We start from the raw sequence: 24,190 nt of genomic DNA on the forward strand, positions 1-24,190 counted from the left end.
AACCTTGAAGACAGGTTTCTAACTTTTTTTTAAGATTTTATTTATTTATTTGACAGAAAGAGATCACAAGTAGGCAGAGAGGCAGGCAGAGAGAGGAAGGGAAGTAGGCTCCCCGCTGGGCAGAGAGCCTACCATGGAGCTTGATCCCAGGACCCTGGGATCTTGACCTGAGCCAAAGTCAGTGGCTTTAACCCACTGAGCCACCCAGGAGCCCCAGGACAGGTTTCTAACTTAAATTGAAACCCTCCCTTGGCCTTTTGGGCCAACTCAAAAGCCTTTAAGTTTCTGCGTGCACCTTTCCTTGAATGGAGTAAACCCTTCTCTGTACATCTATATATCACACATTGTCTCTAAGAAGGACTGGTAATCCCACCCTCTGACACAACCACGCCTGGGGACACATACACATCCTGTAAGCACCTCTGTAATGTCCATAGGAGGCACAGTGAGCACACAGGCCATCAAGAACTGTGTCAGACTGTCCTGTTCCCTCCTCCTGATTCACTGTCCTCAAGCTCCTTCTAAACTCTGAAGGCGTGGTAAATTCCTTGGAGTTGATTTTTGATCATAAGTCTTTCTTCTTTCCAATTGTTCGCCTCCTGAATAATGCTGATGTACCATTCCAATCAAAACTCATGCCCTATGCATTGGCTTTTCAATTGAATGGCAGCCAGCTTGGGTTTCTGGATAACAAAATTGTTGGATCCTTCAGCGCAGTGGTCAGGAAGAACTTCTGTGATGTTTTATGGTGCAACTTAATAAGTTTATTGAAGTAGCATGTGGGTGGGACTTGTGCTCAGAAAGAGCTACACTTTTTTTTCTTTGAGAGAGACACCCTCTTGGTGGTGGGTGGTGGTGGACAGAGGAAGAGAGATGAAACCAACTTACCACTGGGCAGGGAGCCCACTGCAGGGCTATGTGCTGGGAACCTCACATCATGACCTGAGTCAAAGTGAGACCCTTAACTGACTCACCCCCAGAGCCCCTAAGAGCTATACTTTTAATGTCTGAAGGAGGTGGTTGCATGCTTAGGGCTTAAGGGGGTGGGCCTTGCAGACAGAAGTAGATTATAAATGATTCTACCAGTTTCCTTATATTTTTTAAAATATTATTTTTTCTCCATTTTCTAATTTTTTTTTTATTAACAGATAATGTATTATTAACCCCAGCAGTACAGGTCTGTGAATCACCAGGTTTACACACTTCATAGCACATACCTTCCCCAATGTCCATAACCCCACCACCCTCTCCCGGCATTCCCCCGGCAACCCTCAGTTTGTTTTGTGAGATTAAGAGCCTCTTATGGCTTGTCTCCCTCCTGATCCCATCTTGTTTCATTTATTCTTTTCCTACCCCCCAATAAAAATATTATTCTTTTAAGATTGTATTTATTTGAAAGAGACAGACACAGTGAGAGTGGGAACACAAGCAGCAGCAGAAGGATAGGGAGAAGCAGGCTTCCCTCTGAACATGAAACCCGATGCAGGGCTCATGACCTGAGCCTAAGGCAGACACTTAATAACTGAGCCACCCAGGTACCCCTAGAACGACACCCATTATGGTGCTGAGGAAAGGGAGGAAGGTCCCGCACAGTAGGAAGGAGCTTCCCTGAAGGCTCACCCAACCACAGTGGACCTTATTACCTTCACTGGGGTTAAGTACCTGGGAAACAGGCCTTAGGAACAACCATAGCACATGCCTTGCTGATCTGGCCTATTCTACTGCCCAGAAGGCTTCTTTGTCTCAAACATCTATTCAACCACATGACATCTTAAAGCTGCCCACATGATTGCATCCTCCAAAACCTCCTCCATCCCTTGTCACAGATCTAGCCAAAGGAAGTACAGAAATCACTGATATCCAAAAGCATTAGTCCTCAGGAAGACACAGGAGGTCAATAAAATCATCAAGACAAAACAGGACTTCCCTAGCCAGAGAAACCCATATTTGGCAAAAATGACTTTTGTTTCCCCATTACATGTATTCATCAGATGACACCAGCAAGAGCTGCCTGTGCCTTTACAGTGACTAAAGGGAGCCACCTCCTATTCCCTCCCCACACTGTAAAGAGTTCCTCACATTTCCTATTAGTAGGTCTTGTCATTCTTTATAAGGGTGGTGAATTCCTCAAATTTTTCTGAGATTCACATCCCACATCATCATGCTAAATGTCTGAATACCCATTGGTTTCCATCTATGTAATTTCAATGAAGCATTATCTGAGGACACTGTCTCTGTAGCACAGGCAAAAAAGAATGCCTGTGGTGCCTATGCATATGGAAAGAAAAATGAGGGGGAATACAACTGGAGATCTAGAGATAAGTAGGATCTAAAACAAGTAAAATTTATTTTTCTACATCTGGGGAGTCACTTGGGAAACTCGGCAACTCATCTACATGCTAATTCTTCATCTTAAATATTTTCTGTCTCTTCCCTGGGCTACAACACCACTCCTAATAGGATAGATTTCTCTTTCTTAAGGGGTATCTATGACACACATAGCATGGTCATATGCACATGTGTACTTCATAGACACATCAAAACAACACTCAGTGTAGAATATGGGGCACATGATTTCATTTGGGGCCATGATGCAGAGCTATAGAGTCCCAAGTCTAAGTGCAGAATATGCCATTCTGACTAAAAAAGATTTAGGGAAGTCCTGGGGGAGGGGGAGTGTTCTCTGAGGGACATGGGAGGGAAAGCATTAAGAGGAAGGAGAGATGGTGGGTCATAAGGACAGACTACAAATATCCTATCAGATCTTCCACTAACTTGTGACCCTGCAGCATGTTGACTGGGGAATGCACTAGTGAGAAGGGCTCCTGTCAGTGTAAGGCCCTGACAAAACTACTAGCTACACAAAATTGATGCCAAGTAACAGCATCATGGAGTATGTGAGCTAAAACACCAACAATATCTCTATGTTACATACCTCAGTAATACACTCACTGTAATATCATCGTATTCACAAAGAGGAGAAAATCATAGCACAGACTAGGGGTTAAACAGTCACATATCTCCAAAAACTTCAGACCACTGGGAAAATGGATTACTAGGTATATTGTTTTACTCCAGTGCCAAACAGGTGATTGATTCCATCATTATCCTGCAACCTTCAATGAGAGAGATTAACACTGGAGGTAGGATAACACATCATTCATGACACACCCATATCCATATGTTAAAACACACTAGGTTTTACAAATGAAAATATATTAAGTTCACACATACACTAAGTTATGCATTTCGAATCCAGTCTATCATCACCATTCAAAATAGAGAATGCACATGTGCAGAAGCATTCGCATATTGTTGGAAGGATGTGGGAGTCCCTATTTCCAAAAATTTCAGGACTGAGATACATTCCTAAGAAATGTGCGTGTTTAATGGTATGGCATTGTAGGGAAGGGTTAGCTACCCGGCTTCTCATCTGTCAGGATTTCCTCATTTAACCACATCAAGTCATACTACGAATCGATGGTGCTTACAAAGATGCCTCGGTAGTGTACTGCCTGCCACCTCCTTTTTCTTAAAGAGCAATTAGTAAAACCTTGCATTTCTAATATTGAGGAAGTTCTTTAGTTTAAAACATGGAGTAGTATGTGTCCTGAACACCTACTTCATGGTAACTTATATCACTCTTGTGACCATAAGCATCTCCACAGAGATTTTCCTTGTATGTTTTATATTATACGGTCCTACATCTTCCATAGAAAATTAACCAACTGAGCCACCCAGGCGTCCCAGATCTTCCATAGAAAATTAAGCACGCGCGCATTCACTTAATGTAGCAGGGCATCTGGTATCTTCCAATCTGCCACATGCTCTTCCATATTCAGCAGGAGTAAAGGGATTCTCAGGAGAGATTTCAGAGTAAAATACATGAATATTGTTAGTCACAAAAGTCACATAGGGTCAATGTAAAACATAAAAATATTGAAATCCCTTATACATGTGTAAAAGTCCATTCACTAAATCTGTTGAAGCAGAATACCATATACACGTTCTAAATGTTTGAATTTTCCTTATAATCACTATTTTCATACAGAGTAGTGTCTGAATAGAGTGAATAAAGTATTCCTTTTACTTGATTTATGTTACATTTATTGGAATTTAATGTGCAATTAAATAGTCTTCTAAATATTTATGCCATTCGAGTTACTTTCCTGAATGCACTCTCTGGTGCATAATATCAAGTGTATATTAAAATGAACATCTACCCACATTATGTTACAAGGGTTTGAAACTCGTATGCATTTTGTGAGACTGAGTAAGGATTGAATTCCAAAAAAGTCTTGTTCATTTTCTTTACATTTTACAGTTTTGCTCCTATATGGTAACTAGGATGTTAAGTAAGTTGGGAGTTCCTTTGAGAGGTCAGACACATGCTCTCTCTGTGTACAGTTACTCTCCTATATAAAATTGGATATTCAGTAAGGGAGGAGCAGTCCTTGGGCATTTTCTCATATACATTACATTTGCAGGTTTTTCCTCAGTATGAATTTTCTCATGTCCAGTGAGGGTTGTTTGTGTGTTAAAAGCTTTGCCACAAGGGCACCTGGGTGCTCAGTGGGTTAAAGCCTCTGCCTTTGGCTAAGGTCATGATCCCAGAGAGTACGCATCCTGCTCTCTGCTCAGTGGGGAGCCTTCTTCCCCTTCTCTCTCTGCCTGCCTCTCTGTCTTGTGATTTCTGCCTACTTGTGATTTCTGTCTGTTAAATGAATGAATAAAATCTTTAAAAAAAAAAAGAAGCACTGCTACATTAAATTCACTTGTCAGATTTCTTTCCAGTATGAATTCTATGTTTAGTACGGTGTGTGCCTACTGGACAAAGGCCTTGCCACATTCTTGACATTTGTAAGGTTTCTCTCCAGTGTGAATTTGGTGATGTTTAGTAAGTGATGAGAGCCATGTAAAGGCCTTTCCACAGTCTTTACATTGGTAAGGTTTCTCTCCAATATGAATTATTTGATGTTTAATAAGCTCTGAGGGTGACGTAAAGGCCTTCACCCATTCTTGACATTTGTAAGGTTTTTCTCCAGTATGAATTACATGATGTTGGGTAAGCACTGAGCTCTGTTTAAAGGACTTGCCACATTCTTGAAATTGGTAAGCTTTCTCTCTACTGTGAATTCTATGATGATGAGTAAGGGCTGAAGCCTGGATAAAGGCCATACCACATTCTTAACATTGGTAATGTTTCTCTCCACTATGAGTTTGGTGATGTTGAGTGAGGTCTGAAGACCAGTTAAAGGTCTTACCACATACTTGATATTGTAAAGTGTTCCCTCCTGTATGAATTATGGGATGTCGAGTAAGGTTTGAGGGCCACCTAAAGGCCTTGACACATTCTTGACATTTGTAAGGTTTCTCTCCAGTATGAATTATTTGATGTTGGGTCAGCTCTGAGCTCTGTTTAAAGGCCTTCCCACATTCTTCACATTGGTAAGGTTTCTCTCCAGTATGAATTCTACGATGTTGTGTAAGCTTTGAGCTGTGGTTAAGTGACTTTCCAAATTCTTGACATTGGTAAAATTTCCCTCCAGTACAGATTTGCTTATGTCCATTTACTGATGAACAGTCCTTAAAAGTTTAGCCACCTTCTTCATATTTCATTTTTTCTCCAGTATGCATTTGCTAATGTTGAGATAGTGTTGAGAGGCAGCCCAAGGATTTACCACATTCCTTAAAAATGTAAGTGTCATTTCCTCTAGGGATTATCTTATTGATATTTAGGCTTGATGACTGACTAATCATGGTCCCTGGTTTACTACATCTGAATGGGTTTTTTCCCTCGTGAATTCTCTGATGATCACCAACACTGGAAGACTGCTTACGAGCTTTCCAACATTCATTATATTTATGAAGACTGTCTCCCAAATGCTGACCATTATGTATACTGAGGTTAGAACTTGGATGAAAGCCTTCCCCACATTTATCACATTCATAATGGTTCTCTGCAAACCTAGCCCTGACACATCTTTGAACACTGGAACTCTGGTTCAATGCTTTCTCAGATTCAGTGCACTGAGCAATTCTGTCTCCAGTGAAAAGTCTCTGCTCATTCTGGAGGGTTGACTCCTCAGTGAAGCCCCTCTCAAATGGATCCCACTGAACACTTTGTTCTTTATTTCTAAATCTCTGATGATCAGAAACATCTGGCTGAAAGGTCAAGCCAATCCTATATTCCGAATGGCTCAAATCATTATTCTCAGCATGGACTAGGTTATTTTTCAGATGTTCCAAATGGTCTGTCCACAAATAGCTATGTTTGACTATCTGGTTGGAGCTTGTGCTGACAGAGACCCACTGCTCTGCAGAAACAGTTGACTTAAAAAGCGAGGTTTTCCACAGCAGTTTATATCCTCACCATTTGGGGCAGTGAGATTCTCATTAAGGGCAATTGCCTTGGTTTGGGTGTATTGTCCAGGATTTCTTTGATGCCCTTCACTGTCCCCATCATTGCCCCAGTCTGTGCGTAAGTGTAAAATCTCAACAGCACTATGTTTGTGTCTGTGCATTGGTCCGTTCTGGAAAGAACCTTCTATGCTGCACTTTTGGGGGAAACTCTGCATGTCAGATGAGGATATAGCTGAAAGATTTCAAATAAAATAAAATCATTGCACTTACTACATTCAGAAGAATATACCCTTGAATGCTAATATAGAAGCATCAAGTCAATCAGACCATGTCAGAAAGATGGCTGAGAAGGACTCATCAGGACTTCATTTCTCCATGGAAATGTAACATGGCACACAACATACTGACCATATATCCTAATATATAATTCTGCGGTATGGTCACACATATTTGCTGTCTCAAAATTCAATTTCCTTTATCTCTAACCATCAGGAAAAGGGTCGCATGAGTGCAAAATTAATTCTGCGGTATGGTCACACATATTTGCTGTCTCAAAAATCAATTTCCTTTATCTCTAACCATCAGGAAAAGGGTTGCATGAGTGCAAAATTAGCAGAATGATGGAAACTGAAACAGAAAACTGAATTGAACCAGAGTACCAAAAAATAGAAATATATCAACCATGGGAAGAGTCGTTTGTCAGAAAAGATCAACATCATTGACAACCCATGAACTAAATTAAGAATAATAGAGAAAAGACTGACTAAAATGAGAGGTGAAGAAGTAAAGGTAAATACACTATAAATGACCGTAAGAATAAAAGTACTTATAAAGGCAACAGTGGGTAATCAGTGCCCACCAATTCATACTAAAAGATGAGTATGAATTTCAAAAAAAAAGTATAACCAATTTAGACTCCATCATTCAAAAAAATTAATAAATAACTGATCTATAAGCACAAAGCAGAATGAAGGATGAATAAAAGAAAAAACTCCCAATAAACAAAAATTGTGTGCTGGATGAATTCGGTTTATATAAAGACAGACACTGAAAAAGAAAGGACTGCAAATCTCAAACATTTCCAAAGAGTGACGATCAGGGAAACTAGCAGAACAATCTCTCTGTGAAACCAGCATTACCAGCTCATGCAAACTAGACAAAGACACTACAAATGACGAAGTTTGCAAAACTCTACCTGTGACAAATAGTCACTCAAAGTCCACAATAAATAGCAATCTGAATCAACAGCACATTTTCCCTTTTTACAAGATCATCAAGTGCCGCTTCCAGTCGGCGACAAGAGAAGAATTAGGCACAAACAAGTCAGCTGCAAAAGACTGGGAGCACGGGACAACAGTCAAAAAGGACTGCTGCCACGAGCAACTCCACAGTCTCACTTTTATGAGATAGAAAACAATAGCCAACAGAAGGATTGATGAAGGTCAAACGTTAATCCCATCTTGCCGACAAGTAAGAAGGAAGATAAAGTTTATAGTTAACCAAGCACATTCAAAGGACTCATCTAACTAAAAACAGGCACTTCTGGGAAGAGAAAGGAGCGATAACGGAAAAGGGAAGCAGGCGGGTTTTCGTTCCACCCTGAGCTGACCGGGTGTTCCCAGGTGCTCGGCTTCCCTGAAGCAGGCGGCGTTCCGCCCTGGGCGTGCCAGGTGTTCCCGGCTGCCCGGCTTCTGTGAAGGGGCGGCGTTCCGCCCTGAGCAAGCCGGGCATCCCCAGCTGCCCAGCTTCACGGTCATATATCGTCCTTCTCCCCAAAGACCTGTTGTCAGTATATGTATTTCTTAAGGCCATATCTAAATGTGCTTGGCAACTAGTAAAATCCTCCAGGGGTTACAGTTTAAGTAACAAATTGTTCCGAGGGGCAGCAGCATCTCCCCCCTTTTGTTTGTGAAGAAGTAGAAAAGTTGATTTTGCAGCTTCTTGATTTTTCAGTCGTTGGAGGGATTTGCGTGTGCTTCTGAGGACTAAGCATAAAAAGATTAAAGCAATAACAAGAATAATCAATCCACTTATAACACCGAGACCAGTTTGTGTGATCCAAGTAGAAGGGTTTAAATCAGACAGAATATCATTAATTCTTTGAGTAAAACTCACTCCTGGAACAGATTGTAATGATGAGTGAGTAATATTTAGGATCGTATCTTGAAGTTGGATAATATCTAAGGTTAGATTATCACCATAATGGTTAGTAATATGTCGGCGAATTTTGCTCCAAGATACTTCTGATTCATTATAGGCATGGGGAGTAACACAGAAAGAAGAAACATTCCAATCACATAAAACATGAAGTCTAAGCTTTATATTCTGAAGATCATCTCCTATATATATCATGGCTGTTTCTAAATCAGAGACACGTTCATCTAATTTTTGATCTATGAACATTTGTTGATTCCAGGCCTTGCTAGCATTCTCGTGCCACTTCTGTACAAATTGTGTAGTTTGTACAGTTTGATGCAATGCCATTCCTGCAGTGGTAGCTGTAGCCGTAATGGCTATAATTCCTAGAATAGCTGTTATAAGTAACCCAACAAATCTTTTTGTTCTATGAACCCAGTTCTTCAATACTGTTAAAAGTATATGTACGTCTGGAGAACTTTCCCAAACACGGTGGTGTTTCACCAGCAGCCAAATGCCTATTCTTCTTCTAGCTAAAAGAATGATAGAATTGTCTTTATAAACATTCCTATCTACACAGGTGAACATCTTACAGTTTAGACAGTCTATTTCTCTATTACTATGAATAAAAGTCATTTTGCCATAACAAAAACATAGGGATCTCTAACACAAGCTCTTACCCATTCTTCATCCATGAGGAAAAAAGAAAATGCATAATTATTAGACTGATGAATGTAAGAGCCATTCCAAACTCTTACGTGACTTAAAGCGGTAGTAACCTTCCATAAACTCTTTTGTCTTTTATGATAATCAACAAAAGGAGATGGCATAGAAAGTCCTTGCCCAAGCCACACCAGAGGTGCATCTCCTGAAGCTAAGGTTTGCGGTAAAATGGGATCATCAAAAACTTGCCATTTTATCTTTTGATGAGGGGATCGGGGTTCCCCAGTGCAATTGGTGACTGCCATCCCCTTAGGGGACCAGTCCCATACAATTCCGTAGGAATCATTAATAACAATACTGGGGTGAGCTGCTCTACAATCCTTCCATAAAGGGCGAAGTCCCTCATCTGACCACATCTGTGTTGGTTTGCATTTGGGAATAGGGGGTGCTGCGTTATAGCTAGGACCCCGATATTTGTAGGCTTGGAATCCTTTAAAGGAGAGTAAATGTAACTGAGCTTTAGTCAAATAATTATTAGTAGGAAGGTCCACCAACCATCTCTGATTAGCAGGGATAAGGCAACTGGAATGATTGCCGATACATATTGGCCTATTTTGATATCCAAAAGTAAGATTAATATTTGTGCCCTGTTTGCCCACAGTTGAAACACTGTCCTTTAAATTTTCCTGTGGTCAGAGCAGCCATTGCTTGAGCTAACAAATCAGCTCTATAGGTCTCTGTTCCTACCCCTTGACATAGTTTAATATAATCTATCAATGTTCCCTTGCCTTTAAAGGGTGCTAGCAACTTCTTACAATCAGAATTAGCATTCTCATAAGCCAACAGTTGCATGATGGTACCCACAGCCTCAATATTATTTATCTGTCCCATGACAGCCTCTTGTAATCTTGCAATAAAATCAGTATAGGGCTCTCTTGGACCCTGTACCACTTTTTGAAAAGAAGAGCACTTATCTCCCGGAGATTCTATTCTCTCCCATGCTCTCAAACAGCAACGCCGGAGCTGCTCAACAGCTTGATCATTCATTAACATCTGGTCTTGAACCTGGGCCCATGGTCCAAGACCCATAAGCTGTTCCATGGAAATAGGAATGTTATGAGCTCTATTATGGGCAGCTGCTATTTCTGCTTAATCTTGCCACCATGTTTTGAACTGCAAGAACTCACTTGGAGATAGAACTGTTCTTGCTAGCAATGACCAATCCGTCGGAATAAGTCGATTGCCTTCTGCGATGCCTTGAATAATTCCCGTTGTAAATGGAGAATTAGCTCCATAGTTTTGTACTGCCTGTTTTAGTTCCTTCAACAATTTGAAGGGAAACTGCTCATGCTTGGCCTCATAGATACCATTAGGGTTGTTAGGATCATGTCCTGGAGCGACATGTTCTGTAATAATAACCGGGAAATTAAAATGCAAGGCATCTAGGTCTCCTGCTCGCTGTGCTTCAAGGAGGCCTTTCTGAACAGCCGATAGCATGTACTTTCCATCTTTTTCATTAAATGGTGCCCTCCTATAGAACGGCGGAGCCGACGGCAACAGTGACATGGGCACCTTTTGTTCTGTTACTGGAGGAGGAGGAGGAGGAGTTTCCTCCTTTCTATATTCCTTTCTGGTGGTCTTAATAGTTTCTTTCTCCTCCTGGATGGCATGTTCAGGTTCCTCTTTTTTAGTTTCTCCTGAACATTCATTATCGCTCTCCAAATCAGGGGTTTGTAAAGGCTCCAAAACGGAGCGAATGAGGGTCCAAGTAGGCCATATAGTGACTGGAATTTGCTTTCCTTTCATATACGAAAGCTTTAACTCGTGACCTACTTTTTCCCATATTTGTAAATCTAAAATCCCTAATATAGGGAACCAGGAGCAATGTTCTTTAATTACCTTTAGAGGGTCGCCTGGGTGGCTCAGTGGGTTAAGCCGCTGCCTTCGGCTCAGGTCATGATCTCTGGGTCCTGGAATCGAGTCCTGTGTCGGGCTCTCTGCTCAGCAGGGAGTCTGCTTCTCTCTCTCTCTCTCTCTGCCTGCCTCTCTGTCTACTTGTAATCTCTCTGTCCAATAAATAAATAAATAAATAAATAAATAAATCTTTAATTACCTTTAGAAGCTCCATAAGTTGGCCCTCGCTGACTTTTGCTCCTCCCGCCTTCAGGAGCCTTCTCAATAAACACACGTAAGGGCGATAATCATTTGTGCTCTCTAGATTACCCATACCCTGTGATAATCGCCCACAACTCACCAGCGGGAAAAAGGCACGGCCGTGCAAAACTTACGTTGGGGCTTCTTCTCCTGTTTTATTTCTGATCAGATCGGGTCTGGTCTGGCCCTGGTCCCTGTTCGGGCGCCACTGTAGTTAACATCACTGAAATTTCACCAGTATAATCCGAATCAATAACACCAGTGTGAACTAGCACTCCTTTTGAAGTAAGGCTTGATCTTCCCAAAAGTAACCCAGTGGTCCCCTTTGGTAGAGGGCCATAAATGTTAATTGGAATTTTAATGGGAAGCTTGGTAGGCATTAAAAGGTAATCTCTGGGAATGGGAAGATCCAATCCAGCACTACCAGGCGTGGCATGTAATAAATTTAAAATGGTACATTTGCCCGAAAGCTGGGTGTTTGGGGAGAATTGACCCCCTTTTTTTTCGGGGCTGAGGGCTTGCCCCGAAATAAGTTTCCCTGAAGGGGGTATCCATCCTTGCTAACTCTAGAATGACACTGACTCGCCCAATGGTTTCCTTTTTTACATCTGGGACAGAGACCAGGTGTTTTATTTCTTACATTTTGTAAAGGGAATTGTCCTCTTTGCCTACATTGAGCTTTAGTATGTCCTGCTTCTGTGAGGGGTCGGCATTCCGCCCTGAGCGAGCCGGGCATCCCCAGCTGCCCAGCTTCATGGTCATATATCGCCCTTCTCCCCAAAGACCTGTTGTCAGTATATGTATTAAGGCCATATCTAAATGTGCTTGGCAACTAGTAAAATCCTCCAGGGGTTACAGTTTAAGTAACAAATTGTTCCGAGGGGCAGCAGCAATCAAGTAGAAAACAGTCCAGGAATTAAGGGCGCTCCAACATATAGAAAACCATAACTTGAAGACTCCACATTAGCAGAATGAAGATCAAAAATGATATGATCATATTAAGGGAGACAGAATACAAATATGGGCACAGTGGACAACATGTCACATTAAAAACACTCAACGGAGTGAGAGTAGGAAACCCCTCAATCTAATGAATGCCATAGATGTGTGAAAAGCTGAAACCTAACCTATTCAATAGGGAAAGACTGCAAGCTTCTCCTCTGTGATTCTCAGCGGGTCCAACAGGACTGGCGCCAACATCGAGTACTCAGGTACTGCAAGATAAAAAATGGCCACTAAGCATACTTTATCAGGCAAAACTCTTTTCCACAGTGGTAGAAATGAAGACATTCCCAAGTAAAAATGCTCTAAATTTACCAGTAGACCTGTTCTCTGAGACACATAAAAGGAACATGCTCTCAATGAAATGAAAAGGATTCTACACAGAAACTACAAACTGCAACCACACGAGGACACAAAGCTGTCTTCTAAACATAAATATTTAGATAATTACACAAATCTATAGTGTTGTAAGTGTTATAATTAGGTATCCCTGACATTTATTTCTGCTACAAAATTTTGTTTCTAAAAAAGTATAAAAATCTTTGATGTAGGTAGTAAGGCACGCGACCTAAAGACAGAATCTGTGATATCGGTAACAAAGTGGGTGCAGGGGTGGAGACAGGATGAAGAGTTTTGTGTGCAATTGACGGTATGAAATTTAAAATTTTAGTTTTACCTCTAAGTTGTTTTAAGCAATCTGCAAGGTAACCACAATGAAAATACTCACAGAAGACACAAAAGGTAATGAGGAAGGTACCAAGGCATATCATGGTATAATACTACAATTAAAGGTAGAATATATCTTTCTTATTTAATACCAAAACACGGTACAAAGCTATAAAATGTTTCAAAATTACTTTCAATTCCAGAAAGTCTTTTCTCTCATGCAGAGAGAATCAAAATTCGCCCACAAATACCTGATGAAATTAATTCTGTGTTGATGACAACTCATCTAGACAGAGTGCAACATTCACTGACCACTCACCAAGGAAAGAAATTAAGCACTAGGAATCACAGAGTATGTATGTGATATCCAAATACATACAAATATACACATAACTTTATTGACAAAAAGCATAAAGCTCATTTTTTGAGTTAGGTAATGACTGGGGCTTTATTAAAGGCTACAGGATTTGAGTTCTAGATATTCTAGTTCCCCAATAGCATTATTTATGTGGGAAGGCTAGGAAATAGAGACATTACAGAAAACAGAGAGTGGAAGTTTTTGTATTAGTTAATATTTTATTTATTTATTTATTTATTTATCAGAGAGAGAGAGAGAATGCACAAGCAGGCAGAGTGGCAGGGAGAGGCAGACAGAGAAGCAGGCTCCCTGCTGAGTGAGGAGCCTGATGCGGGACTCGATCCCAAGACCCTGGGAACATGACCTGAGCCAAAGGCAGCGGCTTAACCCACTGAGCCACTGAGGCACCCCTGTATTAGTTAATATTTTTAAAAAAGAACTTTTGAAGGGAAATAAAACTACACACTGTCCATTTTTGGAAGGTGCTTTGTTATCTGATGAAGTTCCTGAGTCTCAGTTTTTCTTTTTTTATTTATTAATATGACAGAGATAGACACAGTGAGAGAAGGAACACAAGCAGGGGGAGTGGGAGAGGGAGAAACAGGATGCCACCAAGCAGGGACCCTGATGCAGGGCCGGATCCCAGGACCCTGCATCCTGACCAAAGCTGAAGGCAAATCTCCAATCATCTGACCCACAAGGAGAAGCTCTCCCTCTGCTCTCCCTCCAAGCAGAGTCTCCTGACCCTCCTGGAGGACATGACAGACCATCACTGGAGCTGAAGGAGAATCCCTAGAGAAATCTAAGAGCTTGATAATGTTGGAGAGCAACATTATCTGGGAGGGAGAGAAAAAAGAAACTGGGCATGTCTCCAACTAATCTTTATTCAAGGAGAGAGATTCAAAGCACAGCTTATGGTCTACCTTCCTCCCTCAGACTTGGACCTCCCCTCTGTCATCTGCATCATTCATTCCCACTTACCTGGATGGAAGCCTATGGTTTCCTTTCTCTTCACATCCCAGAGCTGCTTCTCTTGCTCCAAAAACATAATCTGTTCTGGCTTTGACACAGTGAGACCCATTTATGAGGAAAAAGGAAAAGTGACTATTGCTGCGGATTCTAACTTTCCATCAGGCTCATGTTCAGCAAAGAAGAAAGGACACTGTAGAATTCTAGAAAATGCTTTCCCAAAGCTGTTCCCCAACAGTCCCTTTAGAACACACAGGAGGCATTTTCAGTGTTCACATCCTGACCTCCACTTCCAAGTAGTAGACATGGTAATAAGCAGGGGAAATTTCAGTTTAAGATGTGAGCAGCACCATTCTCTGTCACTAGATGTTGAGCACTGCCACTCAACTACATCAGAGATGATGTTACCTTGAGGAAGGAGAAACCAAGGCTGAAAAGAAACATCATGAAGATTTTTCTCTCCATCTACAAACCTCTACTTATTTTCCTTTCTGCTTGGATCCGAATTCCAGTCATTCAGGGAGATTCCAGTCAATCTCCCAAGAGTCATTCTTCACAGGAATGAACAAAACCCTCAGTCGGGTTTGGGAAATCTGGAAGGAGACTTCCTCACACAAGAAGAGGAGGTGTCTGTAGTTCTCCAACATCACATCCCTGTGCAGTTGCCACTGAGCGTGGGTCAGGTGTCCCCACTCCTCCTGAGAGAATTCCATGAATGTCAGCAGTTCCTGAAATAAATACCACAGTCATAAAGTGGCCATTGACAGAGTTCACAATGGTCCCTAAGAAGGAAGAGGAAGTTAGTGTCACCACGTAGAACCAGACCTTACCTTTTCTTCTCCCTGACATGGGTGTGGAGTAAAAGAAAAGCCTATCGGGCAGAGGGCTGCTAGTTGAGAATATTCACTCCTTTCATTCCCAGAAGTCAACTCTATCAACTACACAGAAGTCATGGCCCTCTTTGTCCACTGCAAACTGTCAGCATCCAAGAGAGGACCCAATGATCAAGAAAGAATTCTTGACATGTTTCTGATGTGAAATCTTGGGGCATGGGAGTGGATGATGAAGAAACAATTACTAAGATGTCTTTGGTGCAAAAGCTGTGGTCTTCCTGATGATATACAGACCCCATGGGTCAGAGATGCTGCACTGGGGTGTGAGCAGGAACTCAGTCTGCACTAAAATGGTGAGTGGCTCAGGAGCACAGCCATCACCGAGGAAGCTGAAAGCAAGGTTCCCAGTACCTTGAGGGCCCAGCTGGTGTGATGATGAGATCACTTACTACTGTTGAGTGAAACCTTGGACAGAAGACCCTGCAGATCTGTATCAGTGGGGGACATGCATGGAGGATGATGGCCAACATGCATTTGGGGAGAAGAGATAAAAAAAAGTGATCTCGGTGCCAAGGCACACCCAAGGACACACCATCACTAGTTTTTTTGTTTTTTGCTTTTTGTTTTTTTTGTGGTCTGAAAACAGGAATTCAGAATACGAATCTCATGAAAACAGAGGATATTTATACAGTTCAATCACCTACAGTCTCTGTAAGGGCTGCTTTGAGGCAAGCGGGCTTGAGCAAAGGCATGGAGAATGGCCACCAATGACCCCCTTGCTGAACCCAGACAGGTCCATCAGGGGCCTCAACTCAAAGGAGCCACAGGCCCGAACTAACCAATGAACTTCTGACAACCAGGGACAGTGCCCAGAAGAGGGAAACTTCCCTGAGCCCCCTAACTCCTCACCTTCCTGCACTAAAAAGAGCCCCCACTGCACCCACTTCTCCTTGCACAGAGCCTCTCTTCCTCTGCCTCCGGCCTCCTGCCTCCCGCAGGATATTCCATGAACTTCGAATAGCATGGTTCTGCCTTAGGTAAACTCTTCAATCCCACGTGACTTCCTCCACCCAATCATGGACCCAGGTTTGGGGCCCCCACCTGACCGGCAGAGACACCACTTTATTTATTTATTTATTTATTTATTTATTTATTTATTTAGGATTCCATTTATTTATTTGACAGAGAGAGATCACAAGTAGGCAGAGAGGCAGGCAGAGAGAGAGGAGGAAGCAGGCACCCTGCTGAGCAGAGAGCCCAATGTGGGACTCGATCCCAGGACCCTGAGACCATGACCTGAGCCTAAGGCATCAGCTTAACCCACTGAGCCACCCAGGTGCCCCAGAGACACCACATTTAGACAACAGAGTCTCCATGTCCCCTATGAGGCAGTATAATCTTAATTACAGATTCATTTACACTTTAGTGCAAGGGCCAGGGAGAGGGAGAAGGACAGAATCTCAAGCTAATTCCCAGCAGAGCCTGCAGCCAAAGGAAGAGCTCATCCTAGGATCCAGAGATCAAGGCCCGAGGGGAAATCTACAGTCTTGAGGCTTAACTGACTGAGCCCCCAGGTTCCCCTCTAGTGTATTTTAACTAGTGTATTTTACATAAAATACCTACTATAAGGGTCTATTTAGCCAGAGTGATTCCATCTCGGTTAAACAGTGATTTTGTTGTTTATGCAGTAAAACTTACACTGGCCCTGCCCCCCCTCCCCAGGAAAGCTTACTTAAAAGCAAGTCCTGGAAACCAGTAAAATATGGTAGACCAGTCCCTGATAACAGAGCCCAGATACAAGGGCGGGTCAGGTCAGGTGGAGATAACAGAGCCCAAATTCCAGGATGAGTTGTGCCAGGTGGAGACAACCAATCAGTGGGGGTGCATACTGTCTCCCTAGCTACCAAGGAGTGTTGGCCATGCCTTTTGGATGCCTTTTTGGGCACCAATTCTGACCAAGGTGATAGGCTAGTTCAAATGTCTATTATAGGGTAAATTGTAATTCAATTGGCCACCTGTGTGTGACCTAGCATGACTATGTGACTTTCTCTGCCTGTTACAATCTCATTGACCACCTGTGTGTGGCCAGGTTCAACCACCTGGCCTTTGCTCTATAAAAGTCTGTGAGGCCAGGAGGGGTCACTCTCTCTGTAAGAGGCATCCCCGACCGGTCCTTTTGATTCTTGATGCTTGGCACAAAATAAAGCTTTGCTTGACCTTTGCTTTGTATCAGTCTCACTCCTTTGAAGACAGACCTATCATTGGGGGACCTATCACTTACTTCACGTTCTAAAGAGCAAGTCTCAAGAAACCGCCTTCCCACACTTTTCTCTCAGAGGATATCTGGAATTATTCTGGAACCAAATCCATCGAGTTCATTTCTTGATTTTCTGAGCCCTGGGCTACACAGCACTGAGAAAAGCAAGCACATGGGACCTAAAGGAGAAAGGTTTTCCCTCACTGACCTTCCTGGACCAGACCTCAGCAGCAGCAGAATCACAGACACAAGGCTTCCCCCTGTGCATTTGTCACTCAGAAACTATTTTCAATGCTTGCAGGACTTTAACTCCCAGTGATGGCTTCTGCTGTCCTATTGTAAGGCACATTGGAGACATGGGAAAGAAGGATCTGGGATACAGAGGAGAAGGGTTCTGAAGACCTGGCCTTGAGTATCATTTCTGGAAAGATCTTCAAAATAGGTGAAAACAGAAGGGAGAAACATCAGAACTATAGGAACCAACATTTGCAATTTCTAAAAGTGAGGAATTTTAGGAGGAAAACATGACATGGTCTCTCCTGGGACACCAGGCTTACCTGAGAACTGGCCATTTTTTCTTTCACCTCCTCCTCTAGATTTCTTTCTCACAAGATATCTACGGGTAAATCATAGCAGCATCAGGAGAAAACGCCTTTCAGGCCACCAACAGAGTCTGTGCACCTGGAAACTGTTCTGGGACTGGTCTGGATCCTGCAGAAGAACCGAGCGGCCCTGGGAGACAATGGGGATTGGAGTTTATTTAACACCAGCAGGCTCAGAGGAGGGTGACTATTCTCCCAGGGTCTGAGTCCTGGGCACAAGCAAAGGTGGGAGTTTACACACATTTAATTCTGCATCTGTGCCACTCTGGTGGCCATAGATGGCGGGAAAGTGGGCGAAACCCGGAATGGGCCTGGGACCGAGACAGGGATTCCCTGCTGGATGGGTCAGCCTCCCAAGAACATAGATTTCTCTTACCAAAACTGCTTCCCTAGATCAGGACACTGAAACACAGAAAACGCCCAAATTCCTACTCCATTGCGTCAGGAGCTATTCAAATAAGCTCCTACTGCCAGACTAATCTTTGAATTTTCCTTCTCAGCTTTCACGGGGCTCCCCTCCCACCAAATGCCCACAACTTCAGCTTCAGCATAGGGACCATGCGCTGCATGGACCTGACCCTCCCAGACTCACGCAAGCAGAGACCACCTTACCTCTCTGTGAGCCAAACTCTGCTCTCCACTCCCATAAAACCACCAGAAGCCCTTGTGCTTACCTCTGGCCCACTGAGAATCTCCTGCTACCCTTAATAACACAACAATGTTGTTTCCACCAAATGGATGGGTAGAATCTGAGGAGGAGGCGCAGCAGAAAAGATTCTTCTTGAAACTGCACAGGTGATGCTATTGGAAAGCATCTGGGGAGGAGAGCCTAGAAAAGGGAAACCAAAGCTGTGGTTGTGACCACATTTAGATCCACGTCTTCTCCACTGATCAGAGTTTCTGAAGACTGACACTTTCTGCTACACAGGGGGAGACACCCTTAAAATGAAGTTTTCCCTTATCAATGCAAAGTCTCTCACAAAGGGAATCCTGGGTTTCAGAGCTTTTCTTTTACCCTTTGTTTAAAATACCAGCCTAATATAATCCTTAGGCCAGAGATGTATTTTAGGGCGTTCAAAATGCTCCCCTTCATTAGGTAAATGTTTATTTTCATATATAACTCCAAAATAGTATTCCAAACTGAATGTACTTTTACCATATCATCAGGAATATAGGAGAATTCGGATTCCTCAACATTCTCCATGAAATATGGTGTTTTAGCCTTTTTCATTATTTTACCCATGCTAGAAAATACCAAATAGTTTCTCACTGGAACATATGAAGTGGTCTTCCTACAGCTGTCCTGGTGACTCAAATGGAAATCACTTCAGAGCATCAAGCTGAAGAGAAATGAAAATGGCTGCATTAATGCTTCAGGGAGACTCCATTTCAAACTAAATGACACTTTCCCTCTTCCCTCCAAACCTCCCCTCTCCACTTCTCAGCCCTTCTTTGTTTCAGGAACCTGGTTCTGCCTTGACAACATGGTGAACAGGGCGGGCAGTGCAGACACAATTCCTGCGGAAACTGATGAGATTCTCTATTGCCCTACAAACCCCAGCCCCTTCTCCAGGTGCGCTGCAGGTTTGCTGGCCCCACCTGCTGGGGCCTCCTTTGCCGGCGAAGTGATGAAGCTGCTGTTCCTCTTGATCCCCAGCTACGTGTTCACTTTAGATTTGGGGTCTGAAGCGTGGAGATTGGGTCATTCAGCAGAGGTGAATTTAGGAGAGGAAAATGTGGTTTTCTTGCTCCATCTTCATTTTGGCCTGATAATAATTAAAAAGTTGTGAGACAATTTAAGGAGACTAAGAAAAAAATCTTAATTATGGGAAACTGAAGGACATGAGGCTTAAAGACAGGTGACTGGATCTTCCATGCCACTGTGACAGGAGAAGGAGGGAGGATTTAGAATTTCAAACAGGGGACATATAGTCACAAGAAATAGGTAATGCATGTCCAACCATGGTTTGCCAATCTGTTGGGACAACTCTTCATGATCTAAAAAGTTAATGTCGGGGTGCCTGGGTGGCTCAGTGGGTTGAAGCCTCTGCCTTTGGCTCCGGTCGTGATCCTAGGGTCCTGGGATCGAGCCCTACATTGGGCTCTCTGCTCAGCAGGGAGCCTGCTTCCTCCTCTCTCTCTGCCTGCCTCTCTGATTACTTGTGATCTCTGTCTGTCAAATAAATAAATAAAATCTTTAAAAAAAGTAAAAATTGAATAAAAAAAAATTAAAAGTTAATGTCTGGCATCATCTCTCTTCCCTATAGATGAGGCAGAAAAGGCATTAGGGTTCCAATACTGATGGCCAATAAAGAATTCTTGAGAGACCTTTGGTGTAAAAATGTCGTTTTATTAAAGCTGGAGGACAGGACCTGTGGGCAGAAAGAGTTGCCCTGGGATCATGAGAAGTGACCTATTATACACTTTGATGGGGTGCCTGGGTGGCTCAATGGGTTAAGGCCTCTGCCTTCCGCTAGGGTCATGATCCCAGGGTCCTGGGATTGAGCCCCGCATCAGGCTCTCTGCTTGGAGCCTGATCAGGGAGCCTGCTTCCTTTCCTCTCGCTCTGCCTGCCTCTCTGTCTACTTGTGATCTGTCTGTCAAATAAATAAATCTTTTTTTTTTCAAGATTTTATTTATTTATTTGACAGATAGAGATTACAAGTAGGCAGAGAGGTAGGCCGAAAGAGAGAGAGAGGAGGAAACAGGCTCCCTGCTGGGCAGAGATCCCGATGCGGGACTTGATCCCAGGACCCTGAGATCATGACCTTAGCCGAAGGCAGATGCTTAACCGACTGAGCCACCCAGGTGCCCCCAAATAAATAAATCTTATTATACACTTTCATGTTGAGGAGGGTAGGGACAGCTTAAGCCTCCCAGATATTTTGGAAACAAGGTTTCCAACACCCTGAGGGAGCTAGCTATTGTTGGGAAAGGTCATTTATTACTGTTTAGTAAAATCTCTGGCATGAGACCCTTCAGATGTAGATGGGTGGGTCAGAAGTTTGGAGGATGTATTTTGAGGGGTAGAGAAAAAGGACGATTTCAAAGCAGTTTTTATATGTTAAAGGAGATTTACAGGTTCCTGGGGGTTGGGCTAAGATTGCCTATTGCCCTTGGCAAAATGTTAAGCTGGGAGGCAGTTGGATCCCTGGAGGGAGGGCAACTCTGCCTGTATCAAGGACTTGTCAGTGGGCTGTAATTGTGAGGAAATATAATAATATAATAAAATCTTTCTTCACCTTTATTTCTCATATCATCCCCCCCCACACCTTAAATCCTGAAGGTTGCTCAGAGTACAAGTTCTCATCTTTTGTAACTTCTACCTGATGAATAGATACATAGTGCTGTCCCTGCCTATGGGTCAACATTGGTTATTTGGGGCTTATACAGACAAGACTTATGAAGCAGAAGCAGCTGAATCCAAGGGAGACTGCGTGTGTGGACATCTTGGGTGGAAAGGATCATCTGTCAGCTTGGAGTCATGGCAGGTAAGGCATCTCAGCACCAAGTGGAGAGACTTGGGACAAAACGACAACACAAAAAGAACTCTAAATAAGGGTCCTCTGATAGTTGACAAAATCTCCTGGACTCTAGGAGTTTCACTAAGCATTGAAGGAAGAAGAGCAATTGTTACATGCCAATCTGAGTATCCACATCTGTTAGAAATGAAATACTTTCATGGTCATCTAGACTGTATGCACAGCATTTTGTTTACAGGATAGCACACGTTCTACCTTGTGCAGCTGTTGCAAGATCTAACGCCTTTCTCGTCAGTAAAACTCCTTCATGCATTCATGTTACTTAAGTATTTACTAGAGAAATGCTATTCTGAGAGTCATTTAGGGCTTTGATCATGTACTTAAGAGCTTTCCCATGTCAAACAACCACCTCCAGTCCCAAAGAGGAAAAAAAAAATTAAGTGGTCCTACCAATGAGACACAGAATGCATCCACCAGTTTTAACTTTGTAAGGTTAGGGACACCTGGGTGGCTTTGTTGTTAAGCATCTGCCTTCGGCTTGAGTCATGATCTCAAGGTCCTGAGATGGAGCCCCATGTCAGAGATCCCCTCTCCCACTCCACTCTTTGTGTGCTGTCAAATTAATTAATTAATTAATGAAACAAAAATAAAAATAAACTTAGAAGGTTGGCTGGTAGGTCATGGTGTTAATAATGCATCTGTGCATCCAGGCAAACCCCAGAGCACAGTGGCCCCTCCAGCCTGAGGGAAGCCATGGACACAAATTAGAGCCACATAGCCACTGAGTCCCCCTAGCAGACAGCCATCTAATTTGGGGCCTCCTTTTGATGAGGGAGCAGAAGGCTGGCTGAGGACAAAGCAAAAGCTGGCACCTTACGCCCCCACCACCTCGGTGACACGTGTGACATCCCTCAGGCACTCCTGGCTGCCCTAAAAGAAAAACAAAGAGTTAACTTGCAGAGATCACAATCCTGCAAGACAGGAGTCTCCCTCCGTTTACTAATGTCCTAGTGATTTACAACAAAGAAGCTATCTTATTAACTGCATAACTTCCAGAGGCAAGTAACTCAGCTCCTAAAGCCCTAACAGCACCCTCCTCTCTATAAAACTGAAGGAGGCTGAGGTGGAAGGAAATAAAAATAAAGTTAAATTTCTTCTAAAGCTAAAGCTCATTGACAAGGATGTGTGATAGGAGGAATGTGACATTCCACCAGGAAACGCCCAACTGTCTTCATGTTAGTGCCTTATTAGAGGGAAAAACAGCCTTGGCTTGACAATAACCATGCCTTCAGTATCCTGACAGTCTTTTTTACCGTGACAGCCCTTCTGAACACCCCCTTTGTCCTCATCTACCCAACTACTGTGTATATAATCAGCCACTCCTCAGGATATCAGGGCAGCAGCTCTTCCTGCCCAAGGGACCTGTCCCCATGCTTTAATAAAACACCATTTTGTACCAAAGATGTCTCAAGAATTCTTTCTTGGTCATCGGCTCTGGACCTCACCCCACTGAACCTCACCTATGTTCTAAAACTTCATCACTTTAACTGCAGTCAAGGTATCAAAGGCTCTTCAGTTTTGGGGGGTCATCTTTTGAATTTGTGTCATAAAAGACAGTCCTCTGTCACTTTGTAGGGACCAAGAGAGTCCAAATCTAGGGAAAAATTTTCTTAGCAAAGTTTTTTTTTTCTTTTTTCTTTCTTTTTTTTTTTCCTTACCTCCGTGGGCTTTCTACACAAATCAGCAGCCTGGCATAAACCCAGTATTACCTTCCACTGCTTATTTTTGTGTATAATGATCTTTTACTTCATTGTCAATGAGACAGTCCTGTGCATTTTTTAATATCCTTGTTCCTTGGCTATGTGAATTTCTCAGTCTGAACAGACTGGTCTTATGGACTTTATTGGAGTTCAGACTGGTACAAGACTTCACATTTGTTTATTCTGTGCAGACTTCCTGGCTGCATGGTCTACCAAACTGTTTCCTTTAGATTCCAAGGTCGTGTACTTTGGATGTCCTTTTGAAGTGAATTACAGCTACCTCCTTGGGTATGTATACAGCCTTAAGAAGAGTAGCAATTTCAGCCCATATTTGATTGGGGATTTATGGCTTGATCATAATCCCTTCTTCTTCCAAATTGCTCCATGAGCATGTAGGACTAGGAAAGAATATTTGGCGTCAGTAAAAATATTAATTTTTAAGGCTTGGCCAATTGCAAAGCACAAGTGAGTACTACAGTACACCCAGTTTTCTTGCTCCCTTTTCCATGAAACTGTTGCCACCAGTAAACTAACTGCTGTCTCAAATTTTGAGAGGGGAATTTTCTAAATCTCATTGACAAGAATAACAAGATCAGTAATCTCTAGTTATGCTCTGTAGAAGTATGATGGTCAGGATCAGGCATTAGAGTAGCTAAGTTTAAAGCTTGATAGGTTTTAAGTATATTTCAGGCATATCTACAAGCACAGCCCAGTATTTAATAAGTTGGCCTCCCATCATCTATTGGGGGCTTTTGGTCTCTAAGACACTCTGAACCTGATGTGAAGTCATTCCAGTCAGGCACTGTCCCATTGGGAGTTTTGAGGCTCCTTTTACCAGGAGGGATGTTTATGGTTGATTCAAGTCTCTACTTGTAATGTTACATCAATATGATGTGGGAAACAGAGGCAGAAGAAAAATTATTAATTTTTCTTATCTACTGACAA

The 24,190-nt window shown here is 42.7% G+C and overlaps 1 pseudogene; it reads right to left on the reverse strand.

Annotated features, from left to right (window-relative positions):
• Positions 1–22,358: 22,358 nt before the first annotated feature.
• The window catches only part of LOC116580072, a 37,024-nt pseudogene continuing 35,192 nt past the window's right edge, over positions 22,359–24,190 (reverse strand).

Source organism: Mustela erminea, chromosome 19 (genome assembly GCF_009829155.1).
Source record: "Mustela erminea isolate mMusErm1 chromosome 19, mMusErm1.Pri, whole genome shotgun sequence".
NCBI lineage: Eukaryota > Metazoa > Chordata > Mammalia > Carnivora > Mustelidae > Mustela > Mustela erminea.